Below are 24,981 nucleotides of genomic sequence, written 5' to 3'. Positions count from 1 at the left end.
TATGTACTTTGATATATTATGCATAAATGGGGTATAATTTCTCATTTTTCTGATTGTACATGTTATAGAATTACATTAGTCATGCAGTAATATATGTACACAAAGTGATAATATCTGTTTCATTCTATTATCCTTCCTATCTTTATATCCCCTCTCCTCCCCTTTACTCCCCTCTAAGGTAATCAACTCTATTCTTCCCTAGTCACTCCATCCCCCACTGCTTCTCCCTTATCACAGAGACACTCCTGGCACAAGACCGAGACGGAGAAAGCAGGTAAGTGTGAGCCAGTTTTCCCCAGGTGCCAATGGGGATTTCAGGAAGAATACTCACTGTATGGCCACCTGGGGTTTGCAAACCCTGGCTAAAACAGCACCTCTCAAACTTCCGTGTTCATGTGAATCCACTGGGGATCTTGGCAAAATCTGATTCTAAGCCAGTAGTTTTGGTGTAGTGTGAGGAGATCTCATTTCTAACATACCCTCAGGCGATGAAGTAGTTTCTGAAACAAATTTTGATTAACAAAAAAATGCTCAACCTATGATCTTTGAACATTGTGTCTGCCAAGGGCTTGGCTAGCTGCTTCAGAGTCTTCTGGGGAAATAGTACATTCAGTTCCCCAGGGTCTTCTTCTTTGGTGACACAGATTGAAGGGGCCTGGAGTAGGGCTTGGACTCTGTGTTTTAATGGCTACTCTGTGTGATCCTGATGCATGGCTATGTTTGAGAATGACAGCTTGAAAAAAGAAAATAATATAAGTTATTTTTTCCCAAGAAAGAAAGGAATTAAGCTTTACTGATATATAACATTTGGGATTTACAGTGGTGTCTTCACTCAATTCTTGAATTAGCTCAACACAAGTCCCAAAAGCTACTTGAAGTATCTCCAGAATAGGAGGGAGTCCAGCAAACAGATGGTCAATGTCAGGGAGTTCCCACTTGCTGGTTTGCTATTTATGTACCACAGGCCTTCATTTTATAAAAGCAAGACTTTTAGAAGATGAAACTTAAAAACATGTTGTAATAAAATAGGGAGTGAGTATGAAAATGTTGGCTACCATACAGAAGTTTCCTGTCTGTCTCATGGCAAGTAGTAAAAACAGTTGTTGGATGTAAATGTGTTGTCTGTTTTCTTTTACCAAGACATTTTTTCCAGCAGAGCTTGGTAGTACATACTAGTTATCCCAGATACTTGGGAAACTGGGGCAGGGGGATCACAAGGTGAAATGAAGCCTGGGCAAATTAGTAAGACCCTGTCTCAAATTAAAAAGAAAAAAAAGAAAAGTTTTTAAAGGGCTGAAGATGCAGCTCAACAGCACAGTACTTGCCTGGCTTGTGCAAGGTCATTTGCTCAATTCTCACTACTATAAAAATAAAATTAAATTTTACTTTGCATTTTAAAATTATATCTAATTTTTAAAAATTTTCTACTTTCCTTAATTTGCAATGCCATGGTTACATATACAACTATAAATAAAAAGATATTTGCATATTTGGGAAGAAATACTCAAAAATAATTTTACTGCTGGAACAATGTGCAAAAAAAAAAAACATGGAGATCACTTTTCTAGAATATAACTTTTCAAACTTGAATGTACACATGAACCACTTCTTGTTAAACTACAAAATCTGAGTCTGATTATGAATTTCTAACAAACTTCCCTTTGATGACAATTGTAGTAGGTCCAAGGACTACACTTTGAATAGAGAGACTCACAGTACAATCTCCTAAAGAAACCCATGTAGCTATTATAACAATAATTGCATTTTATTCAGCTTGCACAGTTCTTTCTCCTTGGGTTTAGGAGATAGGAGTCCTTATTAGTCAGCCGCCCAACTCTGTTGGCACCTTCCCATGCACATCCCCAGGAAAAAATTATTCCCATTTCAATGCCAATAAAGGTTGGATGTCCTTAGCCTCATTGCTTATCTACCAGCATGGGCTTCCTTGGGAAGAAGGAAACATTATCTACTAAGAGTAGTGCCATATATTTACACATTTTATAATTTACCGAATTCATTCACACATGTCAACTGACATCAGCCCCATGATAATCCTTGGAGGAAGAACAGAGTGGGTGTGTTATAAACCCGCTTAGAAATACTATATGGCAGAAGCAAGATGAGTAGTTTCAGAGTTGGTGTGATCAGGAACAGCTTCAAGAACAAAGCACTATGGAGTCTGGAGATCAAGAATGCACAGTTTCAATAGATAAGGACTGGGGAAAGTATCATTCTAAGAAGGAACGGTATAGATATTTATTGAGCTATTGCTCAGAAGTCCAATAAAATCATCAGGAGAAAAGATGTTTCAACTTTATTCTGTGGGAAGTAGGTACCATTAAAAATCTTAATTCAGTAACTAAAGTAGACAAATTCATCTAGAAGCATTTGAGTTTGATGCAGACATATCTGGTGAAAGTGAGTCTATTCAGGAAGATATTTAAGAGGAAAGAATAAACATGATGAAGGAATGAACTGAGGCAATAAGAAGTAGAAGGGGAAAAAGTATTTACAGGTCTTTGTTCCTGACTGGATGTAGAATATGACACAGAAAATACTGACAGTTGAAGCCAGAAAGAAAAAAAAAAAGATAAGCTTTTATATCTCAAGGCCTATAAAACTGTGCATGCCCTTTGATCTAACTATGCTTCACCTGCAATTTGGTCTAAGCAAATAAATTCTCCAAAGGCAAAGTTCCATTCCACTTTCCAGACCTGTGTTCATTTTCCCATTATGTATAAAAATGTGAAAACCACCTACATGTTCCTAATATGGTATGAGTAAGTAAATTATCTGTGTAATAAGATTATAAAGACATTAAAAGATTAAGGGAAAATTTGAAGAATAAAAAGAACCATGCAGGAAGAACTAATCCCTTAGCAACATCAATTCTTCCTAAATTAATAAGTTAAATGTAACATAATGCCAAATAATTATTTTAGTTGGACAAATTAATTATTAAATTTTATTAAAAATAAATACATAACCTTCACCAAGAAAATTTTAAAAGGAAAAAGTGGTTGTACCAATGTCCTAACCAAAACAGTGCATTTACATAGAATCTACACTGGCATCTATATAAGCATCTCAAAGAAACAGAGTGGTGGTGTGCACAAGATGGAAATGTAAAGCGTAATATGTGACACAAAAAATTATAGATTTTTTTCTGTGGGGTAACAAGTAATTGATTATGCTGTCAGAATAAAATTCAACTTCCTACTTTTGTATTTGAAATAAGTCATAATATAATTAAAGATCTATTATAATAAGAAAAAATACATTGATCAGTATTACATACAAAGAAGCAAGGCAGAAAACCAAGAAGGCTTCATTGAATATAGTGGACAGGTTTGATTAGGAAAAATTAAAACCTTTCCCAGTGAGACAGTCTAACAAAATCAAAGGAAACATGACACACAGAGAAATGCTTGCAATATACTTAACTCTATCTAATAAGTGACCCTAAAATTTTATTTAAACAAACAAATACCCCTGAAGAAAGACAGGCAATGCATTGAATAGCTACAGCATAAGAGAAAATTTCAAATCATAACCAGCATGTAAACTTAACCTCACAAGAAATCTCAGGACTTGGAATTATTATAACAGATATTATATTTACTTATCAAACCGGCAAGATAAGATTGATAAAATTCAGTGTTTGTGAACATGGGAGAAAACATGCTTGCTAGGAGTGTATATTAATACATATTTGGGAATAGAAGTAGGAGGTATATATGAAAATTTAAAACATTCCTACCCTATGCCTCAATAATCTCACTTTTAGAACTTTCTCCAAGGGTGTTTTTGGAGTAATTCAGTAGCTACCTATCAAAAATTTAATGGTCACTTCCTTTGATTCAGCAATACCTTTTTAAGCTTCTACCTTAAGGCACATGGAAAGATAATCATAACAGCATTTCTGATGCTAAAATGTCAGAATAATCAAAGATCTAACAAGAGAAGAATGGAAGAATAAATTACTAACAATGCAGCCACTGAAAAGAATGAACTATATCTCTAGATAGTAAAGTAGAATATATATTTGCATTGTTTTAAAAAGACAAGTTATAAAAGTCATTGCAATTTTAGTTTAAAAATATTTGCACATGCTCATAGAGACATAAGTATATAGACACATGAAAAAGAACAGGTACATACTCTGTGTGAATGTTGGTTTCTTCTGGAAATGGGATTGAATTAAAGATGCCTGATTTAGAAGGATTGGTGTTTATAGATGAAGATGGTTGTTTTTTTTTTTTTGTTGTTGTTGTTTTTTTTTCCTTAGCAGTGTGGTGATTGTGAGTGATTTTTGGCTCTTTTGGTATTTTTAGCAGTTTTCTATTTTGTTAAAGAAAGAAAAGTAGTCTTCAAAGAAGAAAAATGAAGGACCAAGACAAAACTTTCCCCTTTCAAGCAGGAGTAGAAAGAAGAGAGGATATGAAAAAAACCATCAGAGAAATGCCACAGAGAGACAGAGGGAAACCCAGGGAGTACTGAGGTCTGAAAGCCAAGGAAGGAGAACTTCCTGAGGAAGGAGTGAAGGGGAGCAGAGTGCTAGGGAAAGGGCCCAGGATGACCTACCCCCAAGATGGGTAGCAGTTTCCAAAGACAGGGCACTAAAGGATTAAAGGGAGCTAACTGTGCTCTTTGTAGAAAGAGAAATCAGCACCGACCCTGAACCTTTCGGATTAGATACACTTCAACTGATACTCAGACAAGGCATGCTTTGAACACCCTCAGATAGTGCTGGTGTACTGACTGAAAACCATTAATTAAGGCTTCCAGAGGGAAATAAGTAAGAAAAGCCAATGAGTGTGGAATATTCTTTCATTAAGTTTGACAAATGGAGGAAGGGGTGAAATTGTAAAGCCACCCAAAAGGCCAGCAGGGTCAGTGAAGATGTGAGGAAGTTGTAGACTGAGATGAAAAAGCCCATCAGACAAAAAAAAAAAAAAAAAAAGATAAAATATCAAGGTGGGTAGAGGAAAAGGGAAGGGGGAAAAAGGAACTTAGAGTTTCTAGACTTTCTGTTAAATTATTCACATTTTATACATGCTGTCACCATTATTATTACTTACTGGATTTTTGAGCCATTTGTTACTATGTTTGACTTACAGTGATTAAGTGAAACTCAGAGAAGACAAATGAATAGCTGAGGCTCAAACCAATGCCAATGTTTGGGTTCTTTCCTTGCTTAAGCCATTCAACCAGGCCTTGGAGGCAAGGAGCAGATGAGATCCCGGGTGAGATTGGAGGAGTCATCTGGGAAACAGGGAGGAACTCAACCACTGAGACAGATGCCGAGATGAGCCAGAAGAGAACACAAGAGGGGGGCAAAGCTTGCCAGTGTTCAGGGAGGGGGGAATGACAAAATAAGAGTGGGGCCAGAGGAAACAGGATGAGGCTCACAGCTGCCTTCATCTCAGTAACAGGGGACAAGTTAATGCAGGCACAGACCGTGAATGCCATGGCTTAGGAAGGAACACTGTCTGTAGGATGCACAACACAGCTAAAGCCACCCTTGACCTTCTCTCCCAGGGGGATGAGGATTAGTCAACAACTAGCCTGTCACCTGCTGTGAACCACATGTACAGGTGCACTGAGTTGACTGCTATGGTGTAGGGACCACAGGGGAAGAACAAGGTCCCTGCCACCTTGATGGCTGACAATCCAGAGCTGTCTAAAGTGATTTTTTTCACTATCTTTTGAAATACTCTGATTATTAAAAAAACCTATGGTAGGACTGATGATCCTGGGCTTTGCAAAGGTCATATTGAATTGAAGACAGTCCCCAAAGTATGATGACTTTTTTCAGCTTTTTACTTTTTAATGATGCAAAAGCATCTCTGTATAAGTATTCTGTTAAAAGAGGCTTTGTGTTAGATAATTTTGCCTACTTTGCTAATGAAGTGTTCTGAGTATGTCTAAGGTCAGCAATGCAAAGTTATAATGTTCGGTAGGTTAGGTGTATTAAATGCCTTTTTGATGCAAGATATTTTCGTTTTAGCAATTTGTGGGATAGATTAGTGGGACATGACCTCATCGTTCATCCCTAAGCATCTGTATTCTGCCATTGACAATACTGCCCATTGGTTTTGAAAACATGTGGAAGTCGTATATCTTCACAGACACTCTTGGAAAAGAAAATATACCTCGATCATCAAAGGAAGCAAGGGCAGGTTGTATAAGAGGAAACCAGATGGATTCTATGGTTTAACTTGTAGGAGGACAAGTTATTGAACAGGAAACACTAGATTATGATGCTTACACAGGTGCCTCTGGGCTTCCAATCCAAAAGGATCACCAAAGCATCATAGGATTTTTGGTGGCTTCTGAGCCTTGGCAGGTGGCTACTACTGGATGCGATTTGCCAATTATTACAAATTCTCCTCCTCCTCTTCCTTTTCTTCTTCTTCTGAAACTCTATAACTGTTGTTTAAAATATATCCTTAGTAGCCTTCTAAGTTGTGTAACAATCAAATTTCAATATTAATTAATGGCACCAGACACTAGCTATTTACTCAGGGAAACCTACTTGATTTAGACAACTGTTATTATTTGTTTCAGTACTAAGAGGCAAGAGAAAAGTGGCAATGTTTTGCAAAAGAAAAAGTGGAGGTTGCATGTGGCTTTGTTGATCCCCAAAATAAAATAAAATTCAGAACATACAACCCTATTAGAAACAGAAATTTCTGGCACACAAAGGTGGATTATTTAGACACCCTGATATTCCTGTATTATTTTGATACAACTGAACATACACCCAGCACCTTGGAAATTTTGGCTGTGGGTATTAAAAAAAAAAAAAAAAAAAAAAGCAAACAAAATCTCTTTTAGTCAATGGCTTTTTCTTTTGCCCCTTTTCTGGACTCCTTCTTAGGTGAGATGAGATTCCAATCCCTAGAGCCCCAATCAAGTATGGTCAAGCTGCTTCTCTGTGTAGCTCAGAAACAAGGAAAGAAATTTGACACCAAGATCTTGGCTGCCAGAGAAACATCATCTTCGAGGTCATTCCACTTATGAAGACATTTATTTTATTGTTTTTTTTTTCTTTCTTTCTTTCTGTTTTCCGGGACAGTCTCAATGAAAGATGTGTGGCACTGATCATGCAAAACCGATCTGGGGAGAATCCGTGATTTCCTCTCCACATCTTCTCTACATTCCGGCTCGCTCCCCCAACTACGTCTGTCACCTTGCAAAATTGGCAATCTCTGGACATTTCGCATGCTGAAGAAAATCACTGTTTTGCCTCCAGCAAGGAAAATAAATGTTGCAACCTTGACTCCTCCTCTAATAAAGAAAGAGTGAACAAGTGCAACGAGGAGTTGAGCTTCTTCTCACAGAGCCACCCGGCTGGGGACGCTGGAGCGGAGGCTGCAATCCCCAGACGCCCCGTCTTCTGGGCTGGGCTTTCCCCGCCTTCCTTTTCTGTCTTACTCGCTTCTCTCCCGCTTTCTGGATTTTACCGGCTGTCGGTGAAACAGCTGTACACACGATGGGTGTCCACGTCTTTGTGCAAGAAGTGCTCCCGGCCTCATAGGACAGACTTCGCTCCCGTGTAAAAGTGAGTAACCAGAAAGGGCTAAGCCAGTGCGGGCGGGCGGGAGGGCAGGCGCTGTCCCCGGCCACCGGTGCGAGGCCGCGTGCGGGAGGGGAGCGAGCGTGGCGGTAGACGCGGCTGCTAGCAATGTGCCTGCGAGCTGCCAGAGCCCGCAGCCGCCAGGGAATCCCGAGCTGCGACCGCAGCCAGCCTTGATGTCCCTTCTCAGGGGAACTAAAACACCCTGAGGTGGTTTGCCACCCCACCCCAGCTTTCACAACTGCGCTCGGCACCCTTTAGTGTTTTGAAAAAGCACCTGCACATACAGCCTTGGCAGTGAATCTCGGCGAGGTTGTGGGGTTCTCCGAATGTAGATTATTTACGTCAAAGTGAAAAGGGGAAAACAATAAAATTCAAAAATGTTTAAAAAAAATTAGCTGGAATTAGCAAGGGGCTCAGGCCGTGAACTGGAGGAGTCTCCCACCACTGGCCATAATCGCAGCAGCCTCCTGGGTATCTGGTGAGGAAAGTTTAATGTTAACCAGCGCTGACCCAAAGGTGCAGACCCGGAGGAGGACAGAGGTGAACATATCCAAGCAGAGGAATTCAAACTTGAGAGGAAGCTGGAAGGACAACCAGCTGGAGGAGAGGGCAGGGAGGAGGAGAGTCAGGCAAACTCAGGTAACCAAGAGCCAGAGTGTTGTGGAAGGAAAAAACAGGAGCTGGAGTTCTGGCTCTATGAGTAGGAAAACATCCTTTTAGTGACCTCTACCTGCATCCTGGGGAAGCAACCCATCTTTCCCTAATAACAAGCAACTTGGAATTTCCTATGATTGGACTTGAAAATGATTGCAAAACATTATTGTTAATCTGGTGGGAGCCTTTGGTCTTCATTCATTGAGTTGACTGGCAAATTCCCACTGAGTCTCTTGACCAATGGAGTGTTGCTAGTCCTAGCCCAGCCCTTTGTGCAACCTTGGACAGGGCAGTTACCCTCTGAGTCTGTTTTCTCTGCAAAATCTAGGGAAACTAATCAGTATTTGATTCTATGTATAAATGGGGTAGAAGTGCAGAAGAGTGCAAGAAATTTTAATTTCAGTTTTTTTTTTTTTTAAGTGAGGGTCATGGGTCCTATTCTGGGGCTGGGGGTGGGGGCTATTCTATGTGGAATGCATATAGAATTTCACATGCAATTCCTAAGGGTTTGTGGATACCTCTGGACCATGCCGGAAACCCAAGTGAAAAATCCCTTGTCTTTAAGGACCTGCAAAAAGACCACCTGGCTAAGCTCCTGCTGGTAGCTGAGCCCATTTCGGGAGTAACCTGCAGCCTTCTCAAGGGTCTGGAATAGGCCACACTGATGAAAGAGATATCCCTCCTTCCCTATCAGCTTTCTAGACAGTCTGTCAATGACTACTCCAGTTTTTGCTTTTGGGGGACAACTCCTTACAAGTCTTCAAATGAGTTTCTTAAGGTGATGGTCCTTATCCCTAGAGCTTTCCTGCCTACAGACAGCACTGGAGAGCCACCTGAAAAGGGTCACTGTCCAAGTGTAAGAGCGTTCTTCAGGCCACCTGTCTGGATGACCTGGCTGCATGACAGTGTGGCCAAGGCTTTGTTTGGAAACAAAGTGCAGTCCGTTTTCCAATGCATAGAATGACTGGGTAACGATGTTTCTTTGGACTTCTGTATTTTGTTTTAAATGGACTGAGGTATCATCCTGTGGGGACCTCATCTTCTACTGGCAGTGCAGCAAGTTATCACAGAAAGCACACACTGCTTTGGAGCCTCACGACTGTGCTTCAAATTGTGGCTCCCACACTTTGGCAAGTCACTAAATTCTGAGTCCACTTTTCCTGTCTGAAAAATGGGGAACAGTACCAGTTTCCTTGTATGTTTATTGGAGAATGGAAATCTATTTGTCAAGCCTGATCCATATTATTATAAACTCCTATTCTTAATATTAACTTGGGGCTATAAGTATGTGTCCACCGGTCCTGTGCTTTTTTAGATCAGCTTACTCTTTCTGCTATGGGGCTGACATTAGCAGAACTCTAAAAATGAGTGGAGGGTTCAGACACAGGATCAGCTTTACTGTTTTGACTGTACTGTGTCAAGCAGAGCACTATATATTGCCAGCAAGTAAAATATGCCCAGACTGGCATGGATCCTCAGCCCTTCTCTAAGTTTTGGCCCATAATCTTGAATACAAAACTGTGCCTATAGCTACAAATAGTTAGGCATGGAAACAAGAGAAGTCCTATGGCTGGATCCATCTCTAAACACACCAGAAACTGTCTCTGTAGAGAGAGAAATGTCTTGATTGTTATTTTTCACTGCTTGGCATAGAGTTAGCTTGAAACTCAGCTCATTCCCCCCTCCTTCTCTCCCCACCTCCCTCCTGACTCCCTACCTCTCTCTGTCTCTCTCTTTCTCTCTGTCTCTCTCCCTCTCCCCCATTCCCTCATCCTAATCTTTCAGTAACAAGTGATCAGATGATGAAGAAATGTGGGAAAGGAATATCAGCACCCATAAATTGGCTAAAGCATACAGTGGACAGGCATTTCTGTATGAAAAAAAGACAATATTGATGCCTACTATTCATTGAGCCTTCAAGGTATACTAAGCACTTCCATACATTACCTCCATTAATTCTCATCAGCAACTTTAGAGTTTGAGCTATCTTGTAAAGCTTTACAGATAAGGAAACTGAGGATCAGAGACACTTAGATAATTTTCCCAGTCTGTGTAGATCGGGATCCAAGCCCAGGTCTGTCTGACTTTAACACCCACTCTTTTTCCACTCCCCAGTGCTGCCAAGCTCCCCTGTATCAAAAAGTTGAATCATACCAGGTAGATTTGGATTCTTTTCAAGGTCAAGGATAACCAAATGTAATTTTAAGTTGTATGATTATGTACCTTGCTTGTAGTACTATTAAACAAGTATCAATGACAAAATAATCTGTGGGAAAATAATTTTCTTGACCTTTTCCAAACCCAGCTGGTAGGTTCCAGATAAGCAATACCCAACCTCAACAGATGATTCTGGTTTTCCTTCCCTGACATTCTGGGCAATTCTGGTAGGTTAAAAAGAGCTCAGGAGTTTTCATTCTTCACCACCTTTAGTATTAGGATACTATTTCCATTTACTTCCCTATGGATTTATTTGACAAATACTTGCCAAGTTCTGTTTTGTGCTGGGCATTTGATGGTACAATGAAAAATAAGAAAGACAGGATCCCAGCTCTTATGGAGTTTCTATGTAAGAGGAAATGACAAATAACAGGCCACAGAAAGATCATTTTAGATATGGATAGATGTTCTGAAGAAAATGGAAATTGGGTGCTAAAGAGTAACTTGCTTGGGACAACTTTAAATAGGCAGTCTGAGGAGAATTTCATAAGACGTTCACCCTTAAACTTGAATTAGAAAAGAAGAAGAGGCTTGCCCTGTGACATTCTTGGGAAAGAGTTGCCTAGCAGAAGAAATCTCATAAAGACCCTGAAGTGGAGTAAATGAAGCAGTGGAGCCTCAAATCTGAAGATGGGACGTTTAGAAGTCAAATTCGGTTTGACACAGAGAGAATTATTGTTTGATCCTTGGCTGTGCTGTACACTTTATGCCTATTTGCTTTAATCTTCCCAACAATCTGGTGAGTTAGCTTATTTTTGTCTTGATTTTATAGCCAAAGAAACCGTGACAAATGGAGGTAGATTCACTAGCTCAGGGTTAAAAAGCTGATATTTGAATTGCTTAGTTCATTTTGCTCCAAAGCCCAAAACTTTTTGCCAACACACATGTGGCCTTTAGATAATCCCTTCTGGGAGACAGTGAAAGAGCCAGGAGAAGGAAAATTATCAAAATATATTAGGTAGTTAAAGGTTGACAATGATTTCTCTCTGACGTTTCAAATTCTTGCCGGTGTATCTAAACCTGCACTCTCCAGTACAATAGCCACCTGCCCCATGTGGCTACTGAACCTGTGAGATGTGTCTCATTCAAGTTGAGGTGTGCTGTGAATATAAAATACACCCTAGATATCAAAGACCTAGCAAGTACCCCTCCCACAAAACAGTAAACTATCTCTTAACTTTTATTTTTATTGTATGTCAAAACAATAATATTTTAGATATGCTGTGTTTAGATAAAATTTATTAAATTAACTTCACTCATTTCCTTTTAATCTGCTTTAACATGGTTCATAAAAATTTTGAGTTATATGTATGACTCATAATGTATTTTCATTGAATAGCACTGGTTTAGACCAATAAGTTGACAAAGATGTGATAAGAAATTTCCTCCTTCTTCCAAACATAACATTTTCCTTTATTCTTGGTAGACTCTTCGAGCCTGTCCCCAAACTCATTATTTGTTATAATAAGAAAGTAGAAGTTCATTGTCCCCCTTTCCCAATCCTGTCCTGCTGGTGAGCACATGATAATTTGATCCCACTATATCATGTCACAATTAGATTTGATGAAAGACACTCTGGTTTCATTTGTTACTAGCTTCACATTAGAATTACCCGGCAAGCTTTAAATCTTTTCCCTCACTAAAGAAAATATCAAGAGACTTTCATGTGTCTTATGACCAAAGGGTCATTGAAAATCTAGATTAAAAGTTCTACTTTTAAATCACTTCCTAAGACATTATCTTTGTAGTTTTGGGCACTTTGTGAAATCAGACAAAGTGACAACCAAGGTTTCATGATTTCATGCAAAGCTTGTTAAATAAGTTGTCCTGTGTGATGATGGGTGTTTCTCTCTCTCTGTCTTCTTGATTAAAACAGCTTGTACAAGAATCAGTCCCAATTTCCAGAAAGGCTGCTAAAGGGGCAACACAGAAGGGTTCTTTGGTTTCTTTTATTCACTAACTAATGTGGCCCTCAAATTTGACAATGAGGCAAAGATGTAATTTTGCTTCTCCTGATTCATTTATTCCAAAGGGACAATAAGTGAAATTCTGGTATTGTTGGAAGAGGCCTCTGACCTGTGAGGTCAGAGATCTGGATTCTGTTTTCGTCTTGTGATTTGCATATTACCACCCTCCTTCCCCTAAGGATCCTGCAGCACATTTACAGTTGATGGGATAATGCTACATAAAATGCTAATGGAGAAATGTGCTATAATATTTAGTCAGGGTTGTTACTGACAACATGAACACTGAGCTTCTGTAGATATTTGCCTTCAGGGAGGCATTTCCTCTATGTAGCTAGAGTAAAACACTATGGAAGATGCTCTTTGAGATACACATGGGTATAACATCTGTCCATTTCCACTTCAAATCTAAATCTGTATGTCTACATCAACAGCAATGCATATTTTTCAGTGTCCTATAAGCCAAGAAGTCTGTGCCAGACTGCAAGGGGAAATGGAAGAGCAAAGCAAGGTTCTTGCTCTAAATAAAAGGAGCAAGGTGAAAAGTTAGACATAAACATAATATATGTAAGAGAACATTTCTCAGTGTTGTGTGAGTGGTACAATTGGAGTTTGGGGAAATGTAGGACATGAGCTTGTGGTATTTGGTGATATGCAAAAGAAAGTCGAAAGTCGGGATAGTTCAGGGCTTTAGAGCCTAGCTTTACATTAGAATTACCCCGGAAGCTTTAAATCTACTGATGCCTCAGTCTCATCTCTAGAATTAAAACAGTCCAAGCTGTGTTTTGTTTATCAGTTTGTTTTTGGTTGTTGTTTTTGTTTTAAGTCCCCAGAATATTTTAATATGAAGCCAGAGTTGAAAATCAATGAGCAAAAACTCAGGTTCTCATATCCTAATCATGGGAAATGAACTTAAAGGAGTATTTCTTTAAAAGGGATTAAAATTGACAACAATGGAATGTGGTCTTTGTGGAAATTTTACCTACACATGTATTTATATGTATTCTTTTAAATTCACAGATAATTGCAGGTAGTGATTCTATCTACTTGGTTAATGTGGCCAAAAGTCCTTTTGTAACCAGTCTATTCTGTCCCCTGGGTCCTTGGGGGTTCCATATACTCAATACCTGTGAAGTGTAGGGCAATTGCTATTTCCCACTTCCTTATAGCTACAAGGCTTTGTGTTATCATTATACAGAGCTTTATTATCATGCCCATTAGTACCCACAGTAGCTATTTCATTACAATCTGTAAACTTCTCTTACCTCTCTAGTTTTGCAAATTGGGAAATAGAGTTTAATTACTTTCTTTGGGTCCTGGGGCTAGCTGCTAACAGAGGTGAAATAAGAAATCTGAGTTGCTGAATCCCTCATAACTTATTAGACTCCCAAATTGAGTCTGCCTTGTCTTTTGTTGGAGTCAGAATACATCATCCTATAAACATTATTTCTTACATGAATGAATTTGTGCTTCGGGTCAGTAGATGAGAACAAGTAGTCTATCTAAACTGCCAGGGCTGTGGTCATATTAGTAGCCCAAAGGCAGCCACAGCAATCCCAGGAGCCCCATCCCTGCTGCATTGAGGCCTTCACTCAAGACAGGTTTGGTCATGCTGACCTGTGCTTCATCTGCTCTCATCTGTAGGAAATGAGCACTCTAGCTGGGTACCTGCTGCTCCCTAGTCCCAGGGCTTGACAGCTGTCCTGATTTCTCTTGTCTGAAGTTCCTGCTTTCTGAAAGGAGATTGATTTCTTGTTACACACATGAAAAGAGAGAAGAAAACCTAGGATTTTTTAATAGCTGCATTTTTTAAAGAATTCCTTCTGGGTTCATTGTGAATGGTGAGACCAGGGGAAGGGGAGTCCTTCTGAAGGATGGTAAAAGAAAGCTAAACTAGCTAAAGAGGTGCTGCAGCCTCTGCAGGACAAGAAGGTAGACCAATTTGTGCCATCTTGGTTTTCTTTTCCTCTGTCTCCAAATCCATTACTGATTGAAGAACAACTTCCAAAATGCTTTCTTAGCTATAGCAAAAAGCAAGACTGGTCCTCAACACTGATTGCACATGATAATCCCTTGAGAGCTTTAAAATTCATCCAGAGACCCACTGGATAAAGATTCTAGGAAATGGGCCTAAGAATTTGTATTTGCCTACAGTCCTCTGGGAGATTATGATATACGGTGAAGGAGAAGAACTGCTGCCCTGTTATGATCCAAATCTTACTTACATCCATTTCTTCTTTGGCCTTGTTTTAGATCACATGACTCAGAGAAGCATCCACATCACATGTTTTTTTTAAGTAGCACTTGATCATGCTATTCTAGAGGAAGCATTATTTTGAGCTTTTATAAACAGGCTCCATCCTCAGAGTTGCCCTTAATAGACTCATGACTAAAAGTTCTTTTGTGCAATTTGGAAATCAAGTTGCCAGAAGCTCAATAAATATGAGATTGAAAGATAAAAGTTAAGCTTGCCTTCCACTCATTTATTAAATTTCCCAATTGCTATGTTGATTTTTTTTAGTTAATCAAGACTTATGTTCTTGTCTCAGACATTGTAAGGTCAATTAAATCCATTCCTATTCACACCCTATTGAAAATATAATGATAGCAGTAGTCCAGAAACTGTCATTGGGTAGACTTTATCAAGGTAGGTTGGCCAAGAAATAATTAGGTTGTGTAATACCCTCTCACACCCAGATAATCACTTGGATTGCAGAGGCTGAGCTAAGTGGGTAATAAATTTGGGTTTGAAAAGAGCCAATTCCAAGTCACCCTACATATGGAAAAACCTAGGATGTGGAGAATGATTCTAGAATCAATAACTCAGGGTCCAGTTAAGTTCCATACTCCAACTCAGAAAGTTATATTAATACCAAAATAGAACAAGGTTTTCATATTTAATATGACAGGAAAATGAGGAGATGAACAATAATATGCCATTTTTACTTTTCTGGCTTTCTGGGATTGTAGGATTAAGAGAAAATATAGACATTTTTAAGGAGACCACAGGGAGACAGATGACAAAGACCTGCTATTAACCAAGCATCGTGAGCATCAGGATTTTTTTATTTACTCAGCTACTATTTATAAAGGTCCTACTATGTTCCAGGTAACCATTATAAGAGCTGGAGATTTGATAAAGTTTTTGCTTTTTATGGATTTTATATTTCCATGTGAAAATAAAAACAGATGCGCACATTAAAAAACACAAATAAATTCAATTAAATAAATTAGTGATGAGAAGAAAAATACAACTAAATAGAACAGAGTCTGATGAGAGCTACTTTAAATAGACTCAAATGAGTTTTCCTGTCTCAGGAAGTAGCATTTGAGTTCGTACATCAACACTAACACACAGAGAAAAAGAAGGCATGAGGCAGAGATTGGAAAAGATTTGGCATGTTGAGGAAACAAAAAGGGAGAGCGGTGTGGCTGGACGGTAGAAGGGACATGTGAGACAGGCAGGATAAGACCACAGAAAGCCTGAGGTCATGAGATGGAGTGAAGATCACTGGGAGATTTGGAACAGGGGAGGAACACGTTTTACACTGCATTTTAGAAATCTCACAGGCTTCTGGGTGAAGAATGGGTTGTACACTGAAAGCAGAGGAAGCAGAAGAGGCTGATCAGAGGGATAGGCAGCGGGATGGAGGATTATGCTAAGGTGACAATGGTGGGTGGAAGAAGCATTGAATTCAGGATAGAATTAGGAGGTAGGGCCAGCGTGGTTTTCAGATGGACAGGGCTGCTAGAAGCAGTCGCAAGTCCAGTCCTATCTGAGATAATTGCTCCCACCCTATCTCTACTTGGACCAAAATGGAACAACATCTACTGCTATTCAGAAACATTAAGAATTTTGGCCTTAACTTTATCTCAGCAGAAGTAAACAAATTCCCATCCAAGGAGAAATTTCTGTTTTCTACTTTTTAGTGTAAAAATGTCATCCTATGTCAAGACGGTTCAGATGGGGCTTCTTGTTTTTGAGTACTGTCTTTCATAAGTGCTAGTACGGTCACATTCAGGATGCTAGTTTCTTTCTTTTCTCAGTATTTTGATACTGACGGATTTACCAAGTTTTTCCTGCTGTCAAACATTTACTGCTTTTTGCAGTCAGTTTTTCCATATAAATCTTAGCATTATAATAGCAAGCATTTAATGAGTCCTAACCATATGCAAGAATGTTTTAAGAATTTTATGTTTTAACGTATTCAGTCTTTCCACCACCCTTTATAATAAGTGGGTACTCTTATTATCATTTTATAGATGAGGAAATAAGGCCGAGAGAGACAGAGAAAGAGAGAGAGATTGAGAGGGGGGGTAGTGGTTAAGTCATTTGGCCAAGATTTCATAGCTGGTAAATGACAAAGTCAGGTTTTGAACTGAATCTGGCTGCAGAGCTCTGGGTTTTTAGCCACAGGTATGCCCCCTCTGATCTAACTCTTTTTTCATCCTTTCCTTTATAACTGAAGTATAACCTTTATAACCTTAAAGTGGACATCTTTCTCCTGCAAAACCCTCAAGGTGCCACAAGAAGGCATTTCATCTGGGCATACATGAAACTGGTAAGGAAGATAACATAATTCAGAGGTTGAACAGTTATGGTTTGGATCTTCAAGGTCCTCTGAAAAGCTCATGTGTTAATGAAGGAAATGTCAGAAGTGAAATGACTAAATTATAAGAACAGTAAATGCATCAGTGGATTAATCCATTTGGTAGATTAACCACGTGAAAGGACTACTGTACTGGGTAGTAACTGTAGGCAGGTGGCGTGTGCTGGAGGGAGTGGGTCACTGGGGACATGGTCTGGATTATATTCCCTTCCTTTCTCTTTCTCTCTTCTTCTGCTTCCTGGCTGCCATGAGCCAACAGCTTTCCTCTACCACCCTCTTCAACCATGATGCTCTGCCTCAGCCAATGGGGCCAGTTAACCATGGATTAAGACTTCTGAAACTGGGAACACCCAAAAATATACTTTCCCTAGTCTAAGTTGTTTTTGTCACGTATCATAAACCCACTAACAATGACCCATCCCTTCTCCAGGAGGGTTTCACATTTGATACACTTGCCAGCTTCCAAGATGGGAAGATAAACCCCTAGCTGGGGAGCTGAGTGGACACATTTGCCAATGCCAGAGGATCTGATACACAGCCTTTTCTTCTCCTCATGCCCTTTCTGCCCACTACTCATATTTCCTGTATTGTCAAACCTATCTGCCCCTTCTCATGGGCCTGAAGAAATTGGTTATCATTCAGCATATTCTAACTCACAAGGCGATCTAAAGCTAGCTTTCAGAAAATTAAAAATCAAAAAGTCGTTAATTTATTTGTTACCACATTATTTTCTTTCAAAACATTGACGATGTCTCTCCAGAGTTTTATTAATAGACTTGAAATAAGCCTCAGGGACACAGTGATTTACTCTGTCTTCTCTGCCTTCCATGGTGTATCTACTTCCAGAAAATTCTTCTGTCAAGTTACTTGGTTTCCCAATCATCAGCATGAAAGTAACAGACCTCCTAGTGATGTTAACAACAATGGATTTAGCAGAATTGAATTTTATACAAAAAAGACATTAAGATTTTCTTTAACACATTAAGATTTTCTTTAACCTAAATAATGAACTCATCAGCCATGATTGTAAAGGCAATAATTGTGATGATTCATCTTCTATGCTGTAAGTTTCAGATTGATAAATATTTTAATTAAATTAGAATACAACATTTTTTGCTGCAATAGCTATAGGGTAGTTTTCAATTGAGACTGACATGCATTATTGGAAGTGTTGAATTTTATAATCAAATCATCCATCTGTTCATTCAGCTGTTTGATTTTCAATCAAAGTGTTATTTTAAAATATTATACAATATATGTATATATTTCTTGTGGTTATATTAACTTTCAAATTTGAAGCTGCAAAGGAAAAAAATGAACTGTAGATACTGTAGATATAATTGCATTAAACTATTCTTTTAATTAAGTTTTGAAAATTGCAGAGGCAACACCAAATGATTAAAGCTTAAGAGCCATTTCACATCCTTCTTCAAATAGCTCAGAATTCTACAAAGAGTTTAATTTTCAAAAATTCAACTTCAAACCAATAGTGTAAATTCCTTATTTTCTGTTGATTTTTTAACCAACATAAAAAGTAAAATAAGGGTGAGTATATATCAAAAGTAAGTGTATGCTTAGCTAAAACCGAGTCATTCAAAGATCAGAGCAAGGTGATGGCAGTTATGTGACCATAAGAGGGGACTCTATCACCTTATACAGGGTTGACTCAATTAAGTTTTATTCTTCTTTTAGGAACTTTTCCGATTTTAATTTTTAAAAGACATCATTTAAATCACAGCACTGTTTCTATCTGTGGTTTTAAAATTTTTTATTTTCTTTTTACACATGGCTTAAAATTCAAGGGGACAAAAATGAAATCATAAAAGAGGCCTCTCACTTTTACAAAAATACATCATGTATATGAACATGGGCCAGAGGTCTTCTCACTAATGGAATGCTAGACTCTGTGAAGACAGAGCCTACTGACCATTGCCAACCACCACACTACTACTAGCATGGACTCTTTTTTTAAAAAAATATTCTTTTAAGTTGTAGTTGGACACAATACCTTTATTTAATTTATTTATTTTTATGTGATGCTGAGGATAGAACCCAGCTGGACAGCTCAGTAACCATCTCAGCCCCTAGCATGGACTCTTCATTGATCCCTTTCTTTCTAAACTCCAGTATGTTATTCAGAGTGACTACAAGAGGATGAGCAGAGATATTTTCAGAGATGGATTTATGTGTCAAGTACAAAGAGGGAGATGAAATTACATGAGGTGCCCACATCTGGGTATTAGTGGGGATGTGCTCTCAGTGGTGATACCACAAAAAATTCAGATGCACTTGTTAAACATCTCATTAAGAATTCTGGGATCTAAGTGTTCACCCTCAATCTTTTTTCAGGGACTTGGGAAGTTTGGCATTCACTAAGGCATCCCACACTGACAATGCATGCCCACTTTTAAAAGGCTAGAGGAGTTGAGTTCCTTCCTGCTTTCAGAGTTTCAGGTCATCGAAGATCTTGGAAACCTCCCGGCAGAATAGGATGCATTGATTGGATATTCAGAAGGGTGGGTGGAGTTGAAAAAATCAGTCCATAGAGCTAGCTATTGTTAAGATTTGGAAAGAGAATGAAAGAAGGCAAACCCTGTGACCTGAAGAAGAATTTTAGGATGTACTCATCCCATCCCTGGCATTACCCCATCATCTTTATCTATCAACTATGTCATATGCTTCTTGGTGAGCACCACTACAACATTAGCAATCTGGGGCAGGATTATGACCAGTTCTCCTCTGTAAACCAACACCAGAACCTAGCAGTGTCTTTCAAATTTTAATATTCAATAAATGGGTTAAACTTAATGAAAATTTCAAGTCATCACAAATTACAGATGGTTAAAAAACAAATCTTTTTCAACCCAACGAAGTTTGAAGCCAACCAGCAATTCATGTAACCTAAAGAAATAGGATTGGTAATTACCTGTTTAGCTCTGGACTCAAAGACTGCAAGGCAGGAAATTGACTTTTTTGTTGATCTATGCCACAGGCTGCCCACGGTCATCACACACAATGACCATTAGATGTATGTCTCCTCCTCTGAACTGAATGTTCCTAAGAATGTGCCAAAAAACCTGATAAACCATTGAGGCCACTCTAGTTCAAGAAATAATCACCTCTAGCATTTTCACAGCTGTGGTTCCACCTAAAGTAGAGCTGATGAAGCTTATTAGCAATTAAGTGGGGGACACATTTTGAGAGCAAGTGAAGACCTCCGATTACACCTTACATGAGCTTCGTCTGGTACCTCTGTGTGAAACTACAGTTGTGAAAAGCCTTACTGGTATCTAGCTGAGTTAAAAGTAAGTGTTCCAATTATCAAGAACACAAATAATAATAAATACTGGTGAGGATGTGGGGGGAAAAAAACGCTTAGGCACTGTCAGCGGGATTGTAAATTTGTACAAGCACTATGGAATAAGCATGGAGGGTATTCAAAAAACTAGGAATGGAACCACCATATGACCCAGCTCTACCACTCTTTGGTATTTATCAAAAGAATTAAAGCCAGCATACCATAGTGATATATGCAAACTCATGTTCATAGTGGCATCATTAACAACAGCCAAGTCATAGAATCAGCCGACCTGTATGTCACCAGATTAATGGGCAAAGAAAATGTAGTATATTTACACAGTGATGTTTTACTCAGCCACAAAGAGGAATGAAACTCAGTCATTTGCAGGAAATTGGATGCAACTGGAGAACATCAGGTTAAATAATATAAACCAAACTCAGAAAGTCAAAGGTCATATATTTTCTTTCCTATGTAGAAACTAGCATGACAAAAGAAGAAAATACAAGAGGGAAATTTATGAAACTAGGAGACCAGTAGATTGAGGAAAGGGAACAGGGTGAAGGAGGAGGGAATGGAAAGGGGAGGTATTAGGTAAAGAAGCTGACCAAAAACGTTATATGTATCTACAAATATATCATGATGAATCCCACTATTTTGCATGTGCCATTCTTTTAAAAGATAAAATAGTAAGCCCTCAATGCCAGAGCCCTTACTAATCTTAAATATTAATGGATCAGTCTCTTCCAAGGACCCAGAATTTGCCTTTAGGATGAGATTCTTTTGCATATTCTACAAATGAGAAGATTCACTGGAATCAGGCAGCATAAATCTCAGCTCCTAATTTTTCAGGGTGTAGTTGTGCAGCAAAGTTAGTTTCCTCTACCTGCCTTATTTTCTCATCTCTTCAATGAGATTACTTAACGTACATTTTCCAAGGTTGCTGGGTGAATAAGATAAAATACATGGCAAAAAAAAGAACTCAACGGGAGTCATTTGTATGACCCTCAGCATACCCTTCATGACTTGGTGGAAGAGATCAACACATGTACAGTCAACCATGGGAACGTCAAGTCTGAGCTCAGCACAAATCAATGAACCTCGAAGTTCCTCAAAAAACTCTTGACCTCTCAGTTCTGTTCTCCTTACTTCTTGCATTTCACCAACAAAGAAACACTGCACTGTTTGGCAGTTCTTACCAAAGAATTTACTTCACTGAACCCAACGACAATATATTTCTTCTTTCTGTTGAGTTTGTTTCAAGACTATGCCATTAAACGACTGTAAGCCATGGCAAGTTTTCTGAATTTCTCTTGAACATTAGGCTCCTTCTTTGTAAAAAAAAAAAAAAAAGGAGAAGTTAGTGTCTACATACTAGGACTTCTTTGAGGGTTGAGTAAGATAATAGTCTGGGAAGTTCTTCATCTATTGTTGGCCCTCAATGAGATTTTCCTTCTCCTTAGACCACATGGATACATCCAGATGACTTGAACAGAAAGGAAAGACCCTGGAATGATAACAAATAGTTTGTTTATTTGGTGCTATGTCCACTCAGTCCCAAATGGCACACTTTCAAGGTCATTGTTCTTGCCAAAAACTTATCTGGAAAGCTAGGCTATGAACCTTTGGAATCCAAATCTGATAAGTATTCAGGAAAACTCTTGAAGAGAGATGAGCTAGATTAACCACATATACCTTCATTTGTCCTACGTCGGATGCCAGCAGGCAAAGCAAAGCAGCTTGGGCAATAGTATCCAATTCCCAGAAATGGAGAGGATAGAAGCACCTGCTCTTCCTCTGGTAAAACCAAGGCAAATGGAAAAGCTCAGAAATACATCAGCACTATTGGCAAGAGGCACAGTAGGAAAGACTGGGAAAAATTATTGCTGGTGAAAGCATGACAGGGAAGAGAGCCTGTCAGACTGGCCTAGACTGGACAAAGGCCTGAGTGGCAAGGGGCTGGGCTATACTAGCAGGAACTAAGCTCCAGGCACTGAGGATTGAAAACCAACCTAACAAAGCAGATCTGTTTTCATCTGTGAAAGATGAAGTGATATGGGTTTTGTGACTCACCAAACCACCTGAAAGGCCCAATAATTACAAAAGAAAGGTGCCTGGCTGCCTTTGGCCACATGGAGGGGCCCTCACACTTGGGTAGCTGTGAGCTAATTGCTTGGAGTGGCTGCATCAGTAGAACAGTAAGGTTTTGATGCTTGCTACTGTTTTCTATTTAATTTTGGTTATGTCCATCTATTTCTAAACTGTAATTAGTGCTGTTAGAAGGAAACCTTCATTTGTGAAAAAGTATGCAGCAAGAATCCAATAAGTAAAAATTTAGGGGCAACTGCAACGGCATTTCACTGTTAAGATGAGGATCAATAATGCATAGGGAATGTTTTGGAATCTAAGGCATAATCTATATATGATAACTAAGAAGGTTGTGCTTTCTTTTAAAATAATAATTATATGTGACTTACAGAAGTCATCAACTGAAACATAAACAATGCTATGTATTCTTGCCAAGTTATCATCAAGACTGTAAACCTAAGGCCTTAGCAAATAAATGCATGTTTAAATGTGAAACACCTTCTTCCAACGATAGGATTTCATGGTGACTTCCTTTACAAAGTAAGTGGCCATTGACTGTGACCTTTTCATTGATATTCCTTTGGACACAATAAATTTCAGATAGAATAGGATTATTGTATAATGTGATAGTAGCACTGATTATCCAAGCAGCTAGGGTATTATTCAGTTGCAGAGCATTAAGCTTCTTCAAAAATCTTTTCTCTGTGTAAGTAAGTAGGCAGCTGCTCTTGAGACTTCCTTGTTGCAAATGAATTTGTCCATTGAATCGCAACCATTCAATGGGAGTGGAGGGATGACTGTGTCGATAAAAATGAAATGTCTTAATGAATCTCATACTTGGACTTGGCTACAGAGTCAAAGCCCAATACTGGAAGAATTTAATTATGTCATTTCAAAATTTGTCCCATAAGTATTAACTTCTGTGGCCTTCTTTCTTCTTTTTAAAGTGCTGGGGATCAAACCCAAGGCCTTATGCATTCTAGGCAAGCACTCTGTCACTGAACTATACCCCCAACTGTGATTTTTTCCCCCTCAGTTTTGACAGAAAACTTAAATCTTTTTCTTTTTAGAAAACATGAGTAGATTTTGATAGTGCCAACCCCAAAAGACCAGCTCCCCTCCTAATTGATATCAACCTGCCAAATATTAAGTAGATGCAATTAAGAACTGTCTTCTCCCTTCTCCACCTTTAACAATGGTCTCTAAATTCTGAGCACTACTATTAGAAGAGGATTTTAGGGATCTGTCCATGAGTGAAAGTTTTTATGGTTCATTATGCAAAGCAGGAACATAAAAGCCCCAATGATGGGATAGGTTCCTAACTCATTCTCTAATATAACTTTCCAGGCAATGTAACTCTTGTGCTCCCCCAAAGTCATGTTATAGTATGCAGATAAAATGCACTTATGCTGGGAGACATCACTGAGAAAAAGAAAGTCCACCATTTCTGAGGACTGTTATTTGGTTTCTTTGTGGGTAAAGCGTTGCTAATGTATTTGGGAGACAGGAAAGAACAGCATTTTTTATGTAAACATAAGAACCCCCAATCTTAATTCAAGCTTACCTTATGACTTCACTTTCTATTTCTGAGTTTCATTTTCTAACAATTCCATGATTCTTAGTAGATGGGGAGCTCAGAATTGAAAAACATCAAAAAAGAGATAAGTATAGTCAGTACCTGCTTAGTTACCATCTTCAGAAAATTCAGGTACTTTATTATCAAACCTCCAAAGATATGATGATCAGACAACTGGTAAACTTGTGTATTTTCAAATTCTTCATATGAATATCAGAAATTTCTACTCTGGCCAAAATTCTACACCAAGGGGTGATATTTAGAAAATTTATTTTAAGCTTCTTAACATGGACCTCAAACACTAAGAATGTTCCTAATATGTTCTAGACTAGAGCCAGCACATTTTTCTATAGAGTCAGAGAGAAAATGATTGTTAAGTTTTGTGGGACAGTCAGCCTCTATCAGAGTTCCTCATCTCTGCCATTGTCACACAAAAGCAGTTATACACAATGCACAAATGAATGAGTGTGACTCTGTTCTAATAAAACTTTATTATGGAAAACAGCAGACCAGTTGATCCATGGGCTATTCTAGACTCTCTTAATCTGCTGTTATAGCCTAGATTAATTTATTCCACATTCTAAACTATTAATATGCTTTCAATATTATATTAATACCTGAATCTGAATGTGTTATCATATCATATATAAATTTATCTGAACATTTACTTAACCTATTAAAATTTAGCCAGTGTTAATTAATTGTATCATAGATCTGTTATCATATGTGAATTTTTAAAAACTTTTGTTTGCTCTAATTTATAGTCAGTAATGAACACACTTTGAGGTAGCAACTATTTTTAATTATCTATTGGATTATATAACAAATCATCTCCTTTTTCTTAATTTGTTCTGATGCAAGGAGTATTATGTAATTATATTGGGAAATAGTTATTTAGCCTACCCTTATCTATCTTGATATTAAGCATATCCTGTGATAGCTCTTATTTCTAATTTCTAATCTTCATGATGTATCTCCTCTCACTCCCT

The 24,981-nt window shown here is 38.5% G+C and overlaps 1 protein-coding gene across 6 annotated transcripts in view; it reads left to right on the top strand.

Annotated features, from left to right (window-relative positions):
• The first annotated feature begins 7,351 nt into the window (after positions 1 to 7,351).
• Positions 7,352 to 24,981, top strand: part of Prlr (prolactin receptor) — a 153,606-nt gene continuing 135,976 nt past the window's right edge. For all 6 annotated transcript variants that reach the window (XM_076857372.2, XM_076857369.2, XM_076857371.2 and 3 more), the window contains exon 1: positions 7,352 to 7,567. The gene's annotated coding sequence lies outside the window, so the exon portion shown is untranslated. The remainder of the gene's footprint in view (positions 7,568 to 24,981) is intronic.

This window comes from Callospermophilus lateralis, chromosome 5 (assembly GCF_048772815.1).
Source record: "Callospermophilus lateralis isolate mCalLat2 chromosome 5, mCalLat2.hap1, whole genome shotgun sequence".
Classification (NCBI taxonomy): Eukaryota; Metazoa; Chordata; class Mammalia; order Rodentia; family Sciuridae; genus Callospermophilus; species Callospermophilus lateralis.
Note: the sequence above shows the minus strand (reverse complement) of the source record. Positions and strands in the feature narration are given on the sequence as shown.